Below are 11,361 nucleotides of genomic sequence, written 5' to 3'. Positions count from 1 at the left end.
GGGTGGGCAAACTATGGCCAATATCACTGGCCTGCCAGCTGTTTTAATCCAAACCTCAAGCTCCCTCTGGGGTGCACGGTCTGGGACTTGCCCCGCTCTGGCCCGAGAGCAGGGTCAGGGGCCACTCCATGCGGATCCCAGAATTAGCGGCATGGACCTCCTCTGGCTCCTACACCATAGGGGCAGCACAGCAGATTCTGCTCTGCCCGCTGCCCCTGCCCCAAGTGCCACCCCTGCAGCTCCCAGTGCCTGGGAACCGAAGCCAATGGGAGCTGTAGGGGCGGTGCCTGCAGACAGGTCAGCATGCAGAGCCACCTGGCTGCACCTCACATAGGAGCCAGAGAGCTGCTTGAGCTAAGGCACCTGGAGCCTGCACCCCTGAGCCTCTCCCTGTGCCCCAACCTCCTGCCCCAGCCCTGATCTCCCTCCTAGCCTCCAAACCCAGCCCAGAGCACCCTCCTGCACCCCAAACCCCTCCTCCCTAGCCTCACCGCAGAACCCACACCCCCAGCTGAAGCCTGCACCCCTTCCTGCACCCCACTCCCCCAGCCCCGAGTCCCTGCCTGCGCCTTGAACTCATTTCTGGCCCCACCCCAAGGCCCGCACCCCAAACCAGAGCCCTACCTGCTCCTGCACCCCAAGCCCAATTTTGTGAGCATTCATGGCCCGCCATACAATTTATATTTCCAGATGTGGCCCTCAGGCCAAAAAGTTTGCCCACCCCGATATATTGGATGCACACCTGTCATAACTATAAAGGGAAGGGAACAGCCCTCCTGTGTACAATACTATAAAATCCCTCCTGGCCAGAGACACCAAAATCCTTTTACCTGTAATGGGTTAAGAAGCTCAGGTAACCTGGCTGACACCTGACCCAAAGGACCAATAAGGAGACAAGATACTTTCAAATCTTGGTGGGGGTAAGGCTTTTGTTTGTGTGCTCTTTGTTTTGGGACTAAGAGGGACCAGACATCAATCCAGGCTCTCCAAATCTTTCTGAACTGTGTTAGTTTTATCTTTGTTTTCTTATCTTGTAAATGTTGCTTTTTGCTAAGAGGATTCACCTCTGTTTGTTGTAACTTTGAACCTAAAGGGGGTTCCTCGGGGCTCTATGAATCTGATTACCCTGTAAAGCTATTTTCCATCCTGATTTTACAGAGATGATTTTTACCTTTCTTTCTTTAATTAAAAGCCTTCTTTTTAAGAACCTGATTGATTTTTCCTTGTTTTAAGATCCAAGGGGATTGGATCTGGACTCACCAGGAATCGGTGGGGGAAAGGAGGGGGGATGGTTAAATTCTCGTTAAGATCCAAGAGGTTGGATCAGTGTTCACTAGGAACTTGGTGAAGAAGTCTCTCAAGACTATCCAGGGAAGGGAGTTAGTATTTGGGAGTGGTGGCAGCAAAAACAGATCTAAGCTGGTAATTCAGTTTAAGAGTTCACATGCAGGGCCTCATATCTGTACTCTAAAGTCCAGAGTGGGGAAGGAACCTTGACAACACCCTGCAAGCCACCAACTGCATAGCAGAAATCCTGTCTAGACAGTGGTGAACACTCTACCATTATCAAGAACTCCCACATCATCATCAGGAGGAATTGTCTAGATGCCTTTGGGCTCCCACCTCATCTTGGGAACCAGCTTAATAGATCCAGGTGTGGTGTGGTTCCCTGCACCAAAACAGACCATGCCTGGGGCATCCAGGACAGGGCAGGCCACTGTGCATCTGTGGAGGATGCTGCACACAAGCTGGATGGTTGTTCCCTTTGTTTTGGGCTCCTGGAAAATCTTTCCCAAGGTGAACATTGCTGACTCAGAGGCTATTGACTGACTCAAGACCATTTAGCTGTTTTTTTTTGCTTTTTTTTTAAAAAACAACCTAACAACATTGCCTTGCTTTTCTTGCCCCCATGTGATTGATTTTTTTATTACTTTGGCTGGTGAGAAACAGATAACCAGCATTCCAGCGCACAAACTCAAGAGCATGAGACCTAAAAATCCATTTAAAAATCAAACTGGAATGCTCAAACCCACAATACTTGTATCTTCTCTGCTAGATAAATAGTATTTGTTTGGTTATCTGTTTCTCACCAGCCAAAGTAACAAACTTGGTAACACTGAGTTTGTGCACTCCTTATATAACTACTGGTGAAGGGGTCATTCTGGAAGTCCTTGGGCTCACCATCAGAAATTTATTAAAGGGGAACAATGAAGGGCAACTCCCAGGGGTTGTTATCTTTCTGCTCCAGGAGATAATCCAGAATATACACTTTGCTAGTGCACTCACACCTATCTTTCATCATTACTGCAGCTGGGAGTCTGTTTATGGGGACAAAGTACATTCCCTCTCTCCAATAATATCATGATTCTGTAGGGTATAAAATAGGAATATTGGAAAGCTTACAGAAGTTACAAAATGAAATTGGTGTGGGGTATGTGGAATTCACTAGGCAGAAGTCCTGATTGCAGCACTAGATGCACCCCAGCCCTGGAATCTCTCGGCTGCTTATGAAACTTGTATTCAGAGACCTTGCAGATTTTATAAACACCCTTATGGAATCTGTGGAATAGTCATAGGTTCAAATATTCATAGTGAATTTCTCCAGATTAACAACCCAATCTTCCCACTCCATCCGCCCTCAGCCCCGGCCAAAGTATTCAAGGCTGTAGTAGTCACTGAGGCCAAATGAATAAAACCATATTTGGAATTTTTAGACCAAGCTGTATTTCATATTTCATGTTAAAAATAGAAGACTGTGCATAGACTTAGGACTTGCATATCTCAAAAATGCCTTGCCCCAATTAACCTCAAACTGTCCAGAAAGTATTGTCCTCTATCTAGAGGCCACATGATCAACATTTCAGATTAAAAGGGGTTTGGGTTATTTGTGTTTTTTGTAGAATTTACAGGGGGATCTCAAGAGTTGTACCTATAATGGAAAGGAAACATCCCCAAAACAAACAATAAACACACACTCTACCAGAAAATACACTGCTGCATACACATCTCCCCCTGGGGACAGGGAAAGAGAACAATTAATGACAGATGCTAGTCATGTCCCTTAATGCAATACCGGAAGATGCTCAGATATGATGGTATGAAGAATGTGGAATAAGAACCTATCTGAAATAGAATCTAATAATGAATGTAGAATTAAAGCACTGAATACTCAAAAGAGCAACAGTCTCAAATCTTTTCCCAGTGGGTGTTTTCCCCTATAGAGATGCTAACATGGATCCATAATATCAGCATAATCCTCCCTGTTACCACTGTTAGATGAATCCAAAGGCTGGTCAAGTCTTGCATTGACTATTGCTACTTGGTCCATTCTGGTGCCAGAGTGAATCCTAAATTCTATTCCCAACCTCATGATCTTCAGCACCTGCTTCAACCATATTACTTTTTCCTTGTATCTCTTCACTATTATTCTCCTCTTACTGCTTTAAATTCAAGTCCCTTACATTCAAGGTCCTGCAAAAATGCAGGCCATTTGACCTGACATAGCAAATTTCTTCCTCCTCTCCTTCATGCTTATTGTTCCATTCATCTCTTTCTCAAGCCACACCTTCTTCCACATTGCTATGCTTTGAACAGGCTCCCACTTTCTTATTTGCTAAGCAACCTGTCATTTCTCGTTCGTATCTTTACATAAAACCTACTTCCCTCTTCCAGGAACCCTTTTTAGTGATAAAGTGTTTTGTTCTGCCTGTGTCAGAGTAAGCTTTTGGAGGAAAGAACAGTGATATTATCTGTAGAGCACTGTATAACAGCCCTATGTACATTAAAAATAATGCCCTTTTGTCATCCCTATTACCATCAGTAAAAAACAGAACACATCATTCCTAGCAGGTGCAGAATCTGCATCTCTCACAATGAGTAAGCACAGGCATTTGTTAGCAGGGTCAAATGCTTTAGGGACTACTCAGAGATTAGTAGTAGAGGAATATATCTTAAAATAACATGAGGGAGTTCTTGAAATGAATAGCTTAGGGCAGAATCAAATAATTTAGATGTTTCAGGACGCAATCAGGATGAAGATCTCTTTCTTTTCAGAAATACTATTTTTTTTTTTTAACAAAATGTTTCTTCTGGTGCCTTCCTGTTTAGTGATCAAACTAATTTCTGGAGCAGAGTTGCTGTAGCCCTGGCACCTGTAACTGAACTCTACTCCTGCTCATTGCTGTCTGAGCTGTTAGCAAGAGTGCTACTTATCAGACTGTTATCTCTAAGCAATGCTCTCTTTTTAATGCTGACAGACGCCATTTCATAGAATCATAAAAACATAGATGGAATGAACGTATTGGATCTTCTAGTCCATCTCCCTGCCACTGCATTTGCCCACTGGACATAAGTTCAGGGTTCAGCATGTCTGCAACCAAAATAAATCCAGTTATCAGCAATTTGAAGGAAAGTACAGTAAACATAGAGATCTCTGAATAGGTATTCCCCACCTCCCCATTTATTTTCTACAGTTGCCACTTTTCTCTGTTTTAGACTATCTTGGAGGCAGGACCATGGGCCTGATCCAAAGGACCTTGTAGTCAGTGGAAAGACACTCATTGACCTTAAGCTCCTAGTCAGACTCTCCCTAATAGCCTGCATAAGATTCCTTGCAATTTCCAGCCAAGAATATGTTGCACAGGAAGCACTCGTTATACATAACCCAGATACCATAGATAGGTCCTGGGGGGTGAGGGGGGGACAGACAGATCATGTAAACTACAGAGAACCCACATTCAGACACCTGCTGGCTGATAACAGATGCATCCAAAAATAGCAAATGCCTACTTCTAAGCATACATTGAAATTTCCTATGCTATAAAGAGCAACCTTGAGGAAGATCATCAGTCCTTGGGATGAAAGAATGTTCTCCCCCAAAAGACAGGCCCTGAGAAAATTAATAGTTCTCTTGCTGCTCTTCTGCTTTCCAGTCCTTAGACATGCTGCTAGACTAAGCCTTTCAGTTATATCTGACTGTGTAATGAAAACAAAGCATAGAATATCAGCTACTAGGCCATGTTTAAAAAATACTCAGTGTTTAGGAAGTTCTTTCCTTTTGTGTTGATGGTACCATAGCATATAAAGTATTGATTTGCCTCTTTTGTTCTAAGCCTTTGACTGATAGTACACCGCCATGGATCTTTTAGCTATCAGAGGAGCATGCCTTTCGGAAAGCCAGTCCCCAGAGTCTGAGCACAAAGTACAGACTTAAAGCCAATTTTGGGAATCTGCATAGAGTTCTGTAATATAAATGCCAACAAATTCCATTCCTTGTCTGATGGCATATACACCCCCCTTTATCTACTAGTAAACAGCAAGATGGATCAGAGCGCAACAATGAATCAAACTGGGTAATTTCATAGTAACATATTCCTGCAGGGAACAGAACCTCCTTGCAAATCAGACATTTTGTGCATCCATCATGGCAGTTGGGAAGGGCAGTAGCCAAGATCAAAGGAAATGAGGAAAAAAGACCAATTCAGTTTTATAGCATATACAAAATTAGCCATCACAGCTGTTATTTTGCTGATGTTATTCTGTTTTCATGCTCTTTGGACAACTGTTATGTAATGAATTATGTCACAATTTACTTCAGTGTACAGTTCCCTTCAATGCAAAGTCCACAACTGTACAGCCACCACGTAAAACTGAACATGCTGGACTGCTTAAAGTCAGTTCTTTGAGAACTGGCATTTCAGCTTCAACCACTTAGCACATAACACTTGTCTGGCAAAAGCAGTGCATCTTTAGTAGGGAACCCCTGTGAGGAATTGTACAATGATTGTAGTTTTCTGGATGGTTTTTGTTCTGGGAATATCACTGAAAAAGAAGTTGCACCTGGCATCAGGTTGGGTGAGTATAAAACCTAGTGTGAACCTGTAGTGAAATGTTAGTCATCCCATACTAAAACAGATCAGTGGTGCTAACAGCATTCCATATTTCAGATATTAAGCACTTCTGGCGCATTTTACTAGATGACAATTCAAGCCCTGGTTTTGGCAGACCAGGAAGCAGATCTCTTCAGCTGGTATAAATTTCCATAGTTCAATGGACCAGTGGATAACATATACCAGCTGAAGATCTGCTTCCTGGTTCTTCCAATTTTCTCCATGAATCAATCACCAAGTCCATATGGAAAGGAGAAGTAATAATCCATTTTAGAGCCAAACCTGAATGTAGAGCTTATTCTTGAATAGGACCAGCAGCTTTGAACATCTGCCCCTCATACATAATGCAGCAATTAATGAAAGGAGTTGCCTGAAATACCAACTACTATGTACAAGTATATCAGGGAAATTAATGTAAGTTTGATTAGTTTCTAAAATGGGTTTGAAGAATGGTGACCTTTGGCTAGCTCCCAAGACTTTGTTGGCGAACTGCCTCAGAAGCATAGTGTGGTTCAGAGAGCCTCAGATAGCTTTTACTCAGTGACTAATAGCAGCAGATAGGTAGCAGTTGGTGAGTAGGGCAGACCAGTCCGCAGCCATCTCTCTCTCTCTCTCTCTCTCTCATGTACTGTTCTGACCACCATGATGCATGAGGCCTTTGTGACATTGATGTTAGATTGTGTCAAAGCATTCCGTTGTGGGCAAAAACAAACAAAAACAAAAAAACTAGTGCAGAATATAGCAGCTTGATTGTGATTGTCAGTGGCTGATGGCATTCTGTCTGTGTTAGTCTCACTGTCTATTTACATGGACACTTAGAGTTTAGGATTCTGGTTTTAACTTTTATGGCATTTAGCAGCTCAAGTCTCAGCTATTTTAGTTTCCAGCTCTCTCAATTCAACTCAGCTCTCGAAGGTCCAAGAGCTGAAGGACAGCTGCATTTAAAAAATAGGTACTGTCTGTATCTTTGTCCTGACAGCTAGTGTTACGGAATGCCTCATTTTTGACTTGAGAACAACTATGAAATTAGTTCCTTTTAAGGAAGGTTTCAAAACCTTTTGTTTCAGAAGGACTCTTAGCTCAGAGCAATAGCATATTGATTTTATTAATGTTTCCTACTGACTGTTTTCATCTTGTACAATTTAAAAAACGTAATCTTTGCTTCACAATAAAAGTGGCCAGGAAGCTTTAGTAGATATAAATACCCTTATTACTATGTTAGCAGGCTTTGAAATACCCATTTTTGAGCTTATATGCATAGGCTTCCAGGACATTCTGACCTTAAGTGATCATAGAGAACAGAGTAGTAATACTATAGTCTACTATTTGCATAGTTTATTTCCTGAAAAGGCAGTATGCGAATGAAAGGAAAGATCCTGTTCTGGATAAGGCTGCTAGGCTACCATTGAATAAATTTGTATTGAAACTTCAATCTGCATTGACTTTGAACTCCAGCCAAACCTTTCTTGAACCTTGGGGATGTTCAAAATCCACCTGAGCTTTATGGCTCAAGACTTTATCTAGATATAATTGATGAGCAGTATCCTAATACTTACTCAACAGGTCATATTCCCATCTAAACTCTCGTATCCACTCCTTAATATTGATCATCTTGCAAGCAGACTAACATCGTTCTTCAAATATGATACGAGAATCCTCATCTTTTCTACTATATGGTAGAATACTTGATTAATTTAGTTTTATTTCTCACATCATCTCATTGGCTAGTTATTATTGCTAATAGCCCCGTTCTGGCAATTCGAGCAGATGCAGATTTAGGAGAGGAGCTCCTTTGGAGTAAATGCCAGAAACATGTTGCTTTCTGAAATAACCATTTTAAGGAGAGGGCAAATTAAAATTGCAGGCTTGACCCTCAACTGGTATAAATATGTGCAGCACCGTTGAAATCAACAGAGCAATGCCAATTTACCTCATCTGACCATCTGGCTGTTCCTTTGTAGCAAACATTTTCATCTGCATTCCGTAGTCTCTGAAGCCGGTTCCAGGTTAGTTTGAGAGATCCAGCATTTCCCCTGCATTAAGCAAAATAACTCCTAGTACAGTGGTTTTCAACCTGGGGTCCGCCAACTCCTGGGGAATCTGCAGACTGTGTCTAAGATTTTCAAAGGGGTCCACACCTCCATTTGAAATTTTCTTTTTTGCGGTTTGCCAATGTAAAAAGGTTGAAAACCACTGTCCTAATAGAATATTTGACTATTACATTCTGAGGGCATTCACTATTGTGCATGTGTTTGTTTATAGACTCATTCTGGCTGGAAAAAGAAAAATGATTCACACAAGAAGCAATGAATGCAGTCCTGCCACTGACAACTTAATGCAGAGTTATTATTGGTATCAAGAGCGAAAAGGGCATTCCATTACAAATGCAGCTCTGCAGCTAAACACACACCAATGTACAACACCTGTTGGTGGTTTAAAGAAAAGCTATCCAGGCCATGTCCAGTGACTAGCACCTAACAGTCCTCAACATGGTCAAGCATATTGTTCATGTTGTTGGTTTCACATAAAGCAATTGAATGCCACTGTGTCATAATTTATGTAAAAGTTGCTCAAGCCCTTAGATTTACACCCCAGCACTCCTTGACCTAGAGAGCCTGGGAGATGTGGGGCTCCATACTGACTGGACATATTCAGAGGGTATAGACAACTGTAACCCGCTATAGAAAAGAGAGTGGAAAAGATTCCTCTCTCATCTCCAATTTCTGGGGGAATATTTAGCTTTGTATTATGGTATGAGCCATGATAGCAAGTGAAAGTTCATATATGGTTTGTAAATGTAGCAAATAGAATGGGGCTGGGGAAAACTTACTCTGCAGGATAGAATCCTAAACTGCCAAACACACTGGTCCCAATCCAGCAAAGCACTTAAGCAGGAGAAGGCCTGATTAAGTCAATAGACCAGAGGTGGGCAAACTACGGCCCATGGGACCATCCTGCTTGGCCTTTAAGCTGCCGGCCGGGGAGGTTAGCTCCTGGCCTCGCCCTCACTGTCCCCCTCCCATGCAGCCTCAGGGATTCTTTTACACATGCATGACTGGTATTTAGAATCATAGATTATTTGGGTTGGAAGGGACCTCAAGAGATCATCTAGTCCAACCCCCTGCTCAAAGCAGGACCAATCCCCAAATAGCCCCCTCAAGGATTGAACTCACAACCCTGGATTTAGCAGGCCAATACTCAAACCACTGAGCTATCCCTCCCCCAATTCCATGCCTTCAACTCCTTTTGGCTTTTTTTTATTGCAACTACCTTTTCAACAAATGCAAGTCCCAGCCTATGCAGAACATCATTGCTCACCATTGCATGCACAAAAGTGAGACTGGAAGGTACATAAGAACATTGTAAGACAAAATTTAGTAGATTATTAAATTGTTAGGGAGATTTTTTTGGAAGCATTACAGCTCAGTTCATAGTGAACATTTGTTAAAGCGGGGTGTTACAAGTCTCAATGAAATAAACTTTGTCTGCTTTTCATGATACTCTGCACAGATTCAAGACAACTGAAAATCAAGTTTGAATTTTAACCAGTTCTTTGTAGTTCACAAGTGTTTTCTGTGAAAGGAATACATACTGGATCAGGTACTGGTAGAGGTACTTTCTTTGAGGCCTCACACAAAAGTGTAAGGCATCTTAATTAGATGGAACATGAGCTATAATTTCTCAGATGCTGAGGAAGCAGCAAATCAGGCTTAAGGAATTGCCTACAACTCTAGAACACATTATCTTCAGCAACTATCAGTCTTAAACTCATTCAGTGTAACTACGTACTGTGAAAAAAGGTGAAATCTTTACCATATTTTAATTTTGTTCTCACAATATTAATCTCAATCCTCTACTGAAATCTGCATGTCAGAAACCTCCAGCCATGTTAATCTTAGAACTATATTGAAGGTAAAGAATCTCAAGAGTAACAGGGCCAGCTCTAGTCTTTTTGCCGCCCCAAGCAAAAAAAAACCAAACAAATCTCGAGAGCGCAACTGCAGAAGCAAAAAAAAAAAAAAAACAAAAACACCTCCCTGGAATTGTACTGCCCCAAGCACCTGCTTGGTTTGCTGGTGCCTAGAGCCGGTCCTGAATAGTAAGTGACCATGATTTGGGAAATGTGTTAGCAGTGATCTTGATACAACATTCTCTATGAGCTCATTCTCTTGGGGGAGAACCCTCTGAGGATGCGATGTAATGTCCAAGTTAAACTAATAGCAATGGAACTGAAATTCCAAGTTACTACTAAATTTGGATTTACAAATACTAAGATTGCATGAAATTTGATTGACAGTCTCAGAGAGTGAAGTCTTGGGGATAAATGAAGACCAGGTTAATACAGGCAGAAGCAGCACCGACTTCTCCAAAGAAGGGGGAGGTTAGTCTCTTTGCCCATCCTGTCCTTGATCTCTCTGTCCTGGGCATTCAGCAAGGTGGTAGTTGATGTTGTGGTTTATGTGACCTGGACTATAACTAAACATTTTTACCGCCTCAGAGCCATCATTCAAAAACTGCTTTTGCTCACTACCAACCAAGGCTGGATTTAAACCAATAACCTCAAGATGCTGTGTGTCCCAGTGCCAGTCCCATGACACACCCAGTCCCTTCCACAAAATGTTAAAATAAAACCTATCCGTCAAGACTCAATGTGCTAAATGCACCAGCTAAATAGGTTAAGTGGTCCCCACTGCTGACATCACAATCATGGAATCCCAGCTGGTGCATAAAGATAGGAAACAGGAATTTGGTAAGTAAACATTTTCTGCAAAGATGCTTTATTCTAGTTTCTTTTTCATATTTTTTAAAAAATTACAAACCACACATTCCTGCGCTTACCAAATCCCTCAATTAGCTAATTTCAGGCCCCAACAGGTTGTGATGACAGTAGCATAGTGCATGCTGAGACATCAGTTGAAATGCAAACCAGCTCTTATTCTGCTTACTCTGAACATTCAGCACATGCTTCTGACCTCGGCAGGCTTCCAATACCACATTTAAAAAGTGTGGTAACACAGGAGTGCTGGAGAGGGCTGCTTTTTATTACGTGGCCTCAGCCATATAGACTCAGACGGGACCATCATGATCAGCTAATCCGAACCTCACCCGCTCCTGTAATAGACCCCTAACCTCTGGCTGAGTTACTGAAGTCCTCAAATCATGATTTAAAGACTTCAAGGTGCAAAATATTCGCTGTTTACACTAGTTTAAACCTGCAAGTGACTCGTGCCCCATGTTGCAGAGGAAGGTGAAAAACCCCCAGGGTCTCTGCCAATCTGACCTGAGGGAAAATTCCTTCCCGACCCCAAATATGGTGATCAGTTAGACCCTGAGCATGTGGGCAAGACCCACCAGGCATAACTCAAGCAATTCAAAAGACCTAGTGTACACAGTACTCGAAACCACCAGAACCCAAGATCCTTTGTCTGATGTATATAAAATGAGCAGAAGTACAGTGGCACCAAATGTCAGA

The sequence above is a fragment of the Gopherus flavomarginatus genome, chromosome 5 (genome assembly GCF_025201925.1).
Source record: "Gopherus flavomarginatus isolate rGopFla2 chromosome 5, rGopFla2.mat.asm, whole genome shotgun sequence".
NCBI lineage: Eukaryota > Metazoa > Chordata > Testudines > Testudinidae > Gopherus > Gopherus flavomarginatus.
Note: the sequence above shows the minus strand (reverse complement) of the source record.